General features: G+C 34.6%; 1 protein-coding gene across 1 annotated transcript in view; it reads right to left on the minus strand.

Moving 5' to 3' along the window:
- The window catches only part of LOC111053957 (paired box protein Pax-6), a 109,278-nt gene extending 107,517 nt beyond the window's left edge, over positions 1-1,761 (minus strand). Inside the window, exon 1 of the mRNA XM_039439136.1 lies at positions 1,060-1,761. The gene's annotated coding sequence lies outside the window, so the exon portion shown is untranslated. The remainder of the gene's footprint in view (positions 1-1,059) is intronic.
- Positions 1,762-7,564: the final 5,803 nt, after the last annotated feature.

Consider the following 7,564-nt stretch of genomic DNA (forward strand, 5'->3'; position numbering starts at 1 on the left):
AAGTCTTCGTTAATACTGTACACAAAAACAATTTTGGCCAAAGTTGAGACTATTAACCGGCTCTATAGATTTATGACTAGTGGCTTTTCAAAAATCCACTAGATTTTGTGAATTAATTCTCTTATTGACGATAACAAATCATAACTTATGAATGAGGAAAAAATTCGAAAAGTATCATGTTTACAAATGAAGGAATACATAAGAAATTGCATTTGTTCAAATTCTAATAAATGTGAAATAATTATTGAAGGAACTTCCACACATTGGTTGACATAATTCAATTTGGATTTTTTTTCAATGATTAATTCAGTACTGTTTGTTCTAATGCGGTCGTTATGAAATAACTGAGTGCGGCATTGAGAATAACGAGACTAGGCTGAAGAAGAATTAGCATACTTTTCCTCTGGTGTTTTTTTTCCGTAGCTGATTACCCATGACTATTATTTAGACTACTTATTGACAAAATTTTACAATAGAAGATTGAGGCAAATGTCTGTTCTCCAGATCAAATAAATTTAATCAAATTCAAAATTGATGTCCATAATATTTCGACAATTTATTGACTTGATTCTAAAGTAGAGGACTTGGGCGTTCACGTTTTTTCTCTCCCACATCCTGAATCTTTTACATGTTTCAATGGATATAGATTCAAATTTTTTTGTTATCAAGTGTTTGCACTGAAAATTAAACTCAAATTCAAAAGTGAATGAAACATAATCCATTTTTTGGACTAGTGTATGAGTCAAAATTCGGTGTGAACAGATTTGGGCTGTGTCTGTTGGTACTTTCCTAATCATTTTAATGGATTGTGGTTTGTGTATCATTGAATAAGTGAATAGATAAATGGAGGAGGAGAAGTTGAAAAATTTATCTGTTACCTGCTCTCTAATTAAATGTGGTGCTCAGATATAAACATCACTAATCAATAAAATGATCACAATAAAATCTTTGGAAGAGGAAAGTTTTAGTCTGAGTCTGTTTACCTCTCACTATTGGATCAAAAAAGAAATAAAATAATGAATATAATATATAGAAAAATAAATAATAAAATGCACTCACCGATCAAATTCACGGGGCTCTCCACAATAGTAGCTTTTCACTAGCAATCCAAACTTCCAAATTTGCGTAGCTGCGCAGTCAGTGGTTGAGTAGAGCTACCTTAACCTTAACAAAACACTACCAGAATTTGTCAACAGTCCAACACCGATGTCATTCGGAACGTACAAAGAATCGCACAGAATATTGTCAAACTTGCAGCACCACAACAACAACAAAACACATCAGTTGATGTCAGTAGTTGACAGGTGAAGATTGCAGCATTTTTTAGAGGTGAGATGAAATTCGGGTCTTGGAAATTTCTAGTGTTTTTACGAATTTTTGGAGGGAAATGTAGTGTTGTCTAATATTAACAAATTATTGTTTTGGAACTTGTAGTGCTCCAACGATGATTTCGGAGTAGTTTTAGGGAGATGTTTGGAATTTTAGTCGCGAATCGCGTAATCGAACGATGATAAAAATCGCGCGGCGCATCAAGCGCCACTAATCTCTGCGTCAACCGTCGCGTAAAAATCGTAGTTGTTCGGCTCCGATAGTTTTTGACTGCGGTCGAGTTCACACCAGCGATCACGGATCGTGTGAAGGGGTCGGTCGGTCGGCCTTCAACAGTAGTTCTGGGAGACTATCGCACGACGCCGTGAGAGGAGCAGAGAGGCAGCAACCCTAGACTTAGGTCCCCGGTGAGTGCCTACAGACTACTCGGTCGGCTTCGCCTCAAATCGACTGTACGTTCATTACAACTTCTCTCTCATGCTCTCTCTCTCACACACCTCCACCCCCTCACATGCTCATCGTGAGAGGGATGATGTGACGATGAAAAGGGGCGGTAAGTGGGTGGAGCCTAGCAACTCTGGTGGGGGATGTGGAACCTAGTGCACCCTGGTGGCAAAAGTGGGAACTACCAGGTGTTACCCCTCCGACAGAGAATCAGGAGCAGTCCGAATGTGATGAGGGAACTGGTTTGATGTGTGGTAAAGTAGTATAGTACATGTGGCATAAAAGTATCGGGATGAGATCACATGTGCTAGCTGAGAGAGTTGGATGTATCTTTGAATTAGACACAGAAATGAAGCTACCAATCTTTGAATGAGATTGATATTCATCTGATTTGGATTGATTATATCGGGGATAATATTGAATGAACTGATTCGATTAATGGTAGAGTACATGTGGCATGATAGTATCGGGATGAGATCACATGTGCTGAAAGAGTTGAATGGATCTTTGAATTGGTCACAAGAAATGAAACTAGCTAGGTACCAATCATTTATTTATTTATTGCACAAAACACTACAATCATAATATAATTATGACATTGAAGAGAAAAATAGGCTGAGCCTGTATTATTTCTCAAAAAAAAATTTTATATAAAGTTAATGTTGTCAATAGTTTGAGGTTATGATATCACACACTGCTTTGTCACTTGATTTCTGATCCAGTAATAATAATATACGATTTTGAATTTTGAAGGTTGACATAATACTCTAAATGAATCACAAAATGTATCACTATGAATAAAAAACTGGAAATATTGCACTTATTTGAAAAATTTGAATAGGTACAAAATCACAAACCTATTCACTATTAATAAGATACAGCTGTTATCATTGAATGAAAAAGATATCAATTCGTTTAATTTGTATATATCAGGAATAACCGTCAATAATGGTTTAGTGTGTGGTAGAGTAGCCTTTAAGGTGTAGCCTGTGAAGGAGTTTCACGTGGTATGAAAGTTTATCAAACACACTATGAGAGTCAGATAGATCATTGAATTGGACACAAATTAATGTGTACTCAACGAATATTGAATTTGATTGAATCAATTCAATTTATTGAAATTGAAACAATATTAAGAATTTGATAGCAATGGAACTTGTTGAAACCATTTCTTCATATAGGCCTATCGCAAAGTTGGAAATAAGATATGATTTTTGGAAATCTAAGAAAATATAAGATGAATTCTGTAATGACATATTCGGAGGAAATAAATTATCAATATTCAATCGAAATTATAAGTTGATATACATCACGTTCAGATATCATTTTCCGAATTTTTGATCAAATGATAAATTTTTTTTGAAAAATCACTTCTGATTTGAAATGATCTGAACAAATTATTTTCAAATGACCAAGAGAGTTGAAAGTATTGTTCGATTGATTTAAAGAGATAATAAATATAGAATATATCTTTTCTTACGTCTTAAAAGGAATACATTTTTGAGCGATTGCCTGTTTTTTAGTAAATGGTGCATCATTTGTACTCCTTCCCCAATGCATCAATAAATAGGGCCAACCTTACTTTGGCCCATCCAAAAACATTTAATTCCTCAGACCTCACTCAATCATCCTTCCATACTGGAAGTCAATAATAGCTTTACATCATTAAATCATACTTATAAACTAGAGAAACCCTGGAAGTACTGAGAGAATAAAGCATTTGAGTAGCTAGCAAACATTGAACTTGTCATTCAAATATGGACAGTATCCTCAGGTACAAAGTTCATGTTTGACTTCATGCTTTGTTACTACACTCATTCCCAATTGAAATTTCAATTATTGCAATCAATTAAAGTTTCAATAATAAATTTGGTAGATGGATTACACGCTTCATTACTAATTGGTGAACTTCAGACCAAGTTAGACAACCTACTACATTGATTGAGATCTACGTTTTTTGCTTTCGGTATAGGTAATATTGGGAAGAATTGTTCAATTGCTTCCAACCAATAAATCATGGATTGATTCTTACTTCTCAGGAGTGTTGGACAGTGAATAAATAAATTGTGGTTGGAAACCTTTCCGAGCTCCTAACGCAATGTATTTGCATTAGATCAATAATTCAGATACAAAACACTGAATCCTATACCACGTGGAGCTCACTGAACAAAACAATGTTGATTATAATAATATGTTGATAAAATATTGAAATCAATTTGTATCAAATTGGTAGACTAATATATTTAATATAATATAAATTATCATATTAATATATTCAATACGATTGAATTATTGTTTCCAATATTGATATTTTGTAGAGTAATTATATTTTAAATACATAAAAGCAAACAGGAATTATAATAAAATGAAACGCTTAACTACTGTGAGAAACGAAGTAGGAAAGAATACGAAGGCGATACTGTAACAATTTTCTCTATTTAGCCACGCAATTTTCATGCAGGGGCCGAATAGGCATCTTGTAAGACACGATGTCTCAGTGAAATGCTGATTGAACAAAAATTGACTTGAAGCAAGGCCACTCTATAGTGAGGTCCACGTTATAATGACAGTATTTGATCAACTTTGGCTTTGCTATCCTTGTCTATCATTCGACAAAGCCGGTGGTGCTATCCTTTTCTAGGTCCACAACGATGCCAATTATGTTTTTGACAGTGTAGAAATATGATTAATTAATGCAGAGAATCGGCATCGCTATTCTTCTATCTTTATCCAATGTCATTATAACGTGGACCTCACTATAGCGTTGACCTTGAATTTATACCAACTTACTTGCTTTTTGCAACTTGGCGTTCCTCCTTTTGTTTCTGGTTACTGATGCTTCCTGTATTATTCAAGATCCTATTCCTGATTACAATCATGATCATGATTCTTTCGAAAGTAAACAATCGTTGGAAGGTAATTTTGGATGATAATAATATGAATATATGATCTCAGCGCTCCTTTATATTGTCAATTCAGCGTCTTACTCTCTCTCTCTCTCTCATCCTCTATCTGATTTCCTTCCCCCCTACCACTCCTCCCAACTATCATCCCGGTTGCTGGCTTAGTGGATGTGTTAATATGGAGGATTTCATTGGAGATAAAGCATACACAAGCATGATTCATAAAATCACTTCACTTGTATGGGCTACTTTATTAAAAATGATTAAAAACAATATAAACACATGGAGTACCCTTTTATTAAAAACATTTCAAAGTATGATTCATTACACTTTCGTATTCCATATTATGTGATCCCGTACATCCTTTTCCAAGAAGCTAAGATAAAAAATTGATATCTTCAAAATTTCTTGTTTGGTAAAGTTATAAGTTATAACACAGTTTTATATCACCATCCGTATCATCAAATAATTACGTTTATTTTCCTTGAAGTCATATACTACCCGGTTCCCACTATATGAAATTCATTGGATAGTTGCTAATAGTTAACTTTCATCATAATTATGAACTGAACTCTGAGCCAGCAAATGGTTTGCAATCTAAAATAATAAAGATATCTTATCTAATCTTATTTCAAGTTCACTGTTATTCTTTCTCTCTTCCTCGTTATACTCGTCTGGTTATTAACAAGCAGTTTTATACTCTCTAACCTCATCTGATTATTTTCTACTACCTTAAAAAGTTTTTCAGGATTCTTCCTCTTACACTCTTACACTCTCACTCTCTCACTCTCTCTCTCTTTTTGGTAGAGAGTTAGTGGGAAGGATATTTTGAATATTCTTTCCAAAGAATGGACATTGATATGTCCAAAGCTCCGCCAATTTATGTAGATGCATAACAATATTATCTTTAGTTATTACAAATTGCTTTTTTCGTAGTATAATTATTTTCGTAGTCTGTATTATGTAAATTCATCTATAATTTTGCTGTATTGTAAGCTATTGTATATAAGTGTATAAGCCAGTATATATTGTAATCTACATAAATGAAGTACTCAATCAATCAATCTCAAAGGGTTGTGTGCCAAAGAGGACCTGGAGTCCTAACTCCGCCCTTAATAAAGGCAATCAATCAATCAATCTCTCTCACACACACTCTTACCCTGTCCATTCAACTCTCTTTTTCTCCTTCGACATCATACAGTAGGGTCTACCTCTACTCGATGGACAGTTTCAAGTCTTGTTTTTACTCCTGTATCTTTTTCTCCAGTACTGGTGCGGTTGAGGCGCTGGAAGATTATTGATGGTGATTCTTGGATGGGGCAGAGGGGATACACTAACGAGAGGGGCGTGGCATGGATGGGGAGTGGTGGGGGGATTTTTGGGAAGTGGTGTGACTTGTTTTCTCGGCTTCAAAAAATGATCTTGGGCTGAACAAGAAGAGTCACTCTGAGCTCAACAGAGATGCACGAAGTTGTGGTCTCTCTGTTGTAAAGAGATTCACAGCTTACTGTCAGTATTCCTCATGAATAGCATCAATGAGTCCCACGCAATCAATGCTGAAAAAGGTGGATCTCACTACAGTAACAATGTTTTTTGCATTGTTGTATTAGGCTATATTATGCACTAGATGACTTGTCATATTTTATATCTGTTGGATCTTCTTATGATAATCACAGAAATTTACGACTTTTATATTAACAATTCCAAATATATTACATTAACAATTTTGTATCTGGGTTAGTCATCTTATTATATCTGATAGCCAGATACCCAGATTCCTGAATTTCACCCAGTAAAATAAATAGATACCTCTCTGATCGGTGATCGATGATCTCTGTGTGTTTCCGGACCGAAAAGGCACATACATTTTTTCAGTGGTAGAGATCAGTTACACAAAAATGAATTCAATTGAACCACTTCAAAATAACTTTATCTTATTGTTGTCGGATCCTTTCATTGGTTATGGCTCTGTATGTTATCATTTTACGATGGCTGAATGTAATTGAATTTTTGTGTAACGAATGTGAAAGTGAATACAAAAGAAGGTACTAGAATTAAGCTAATTTCAAACCAAAGGGTAAGGTAAATGAATACAATGATACTTGGAATAGAGTATTTTCAAAATAGTCCAGAACGTCCACTATTCTTGGACTTGGTCTATTTATCTATCATATCATACACAATTTATTGAACACATTCTGGAGAGGTGCAACAAGCGTTTTGTGTGACGAAAACTGTTTCTCATTCCAATTTGAGAAACAAAACAGTCCAAATTCATATGATGCATTCTTGTTTTATTGAAAATAGTACCGATATTCAGATTTATAATGTTAATACACCAGGTAATTCAATTCTCAATAAAAGCCTCCATTACAACACTATTCCAATACAAAAGCCTCTATCATAAACATTCAATCACAAACCAAATTTAATCCTCCATATCTGCGCAATGCTTAACATCCTATTTTACCAAGCTCAAAATCCTGAATATTGTAATCGCATTACATAGAAAGCTATTTGGAATAGACAATAGCAATAAGACTAATTGTAGTGAAGCAATAACTGAAAATTGAAGAGCATTGTTTACCCGCACATGGATTAGTTTTGGATCACTGCTCATTTATATTAATAAATACATTTCGATAGAAACGCAAATGTATTCCTATTTATTTGTGTTTGACAGACAGCTTAATCAAATAGAGCAAACATGTGTCAGTCAACTAAAATATATCGCATAGTGTTCTGCATCATCATTGTTGAAATTGTACGTGCGTGTGGGTATTGTGTAGATGTGTGTGAGAGTGAAAGAGAAAGAGAGTGAGTGAGTGAGTCAGATAGTAAGAGTGGAAGAGAGAGAGAGAGAGAGAGAGAGAGAGAGAGAGAGAGAG

Source organism: Nilaparvata lugens, chromosome 12 (genome assembly GCF_014356525.2).
Source record: "Nilaparvata lugens isolate BPH chromosome 12, ASM1435652v1, whole genome shotgun sequence".
In the NCBI taxonomy this organism is placed as follows: domain Eukaryota; kingdom Metazoa; phylum Arthropoda; class Insecta; order Hemiptera; family Delphacidae; genus Nilaparvata; species Nilaparvata lugens.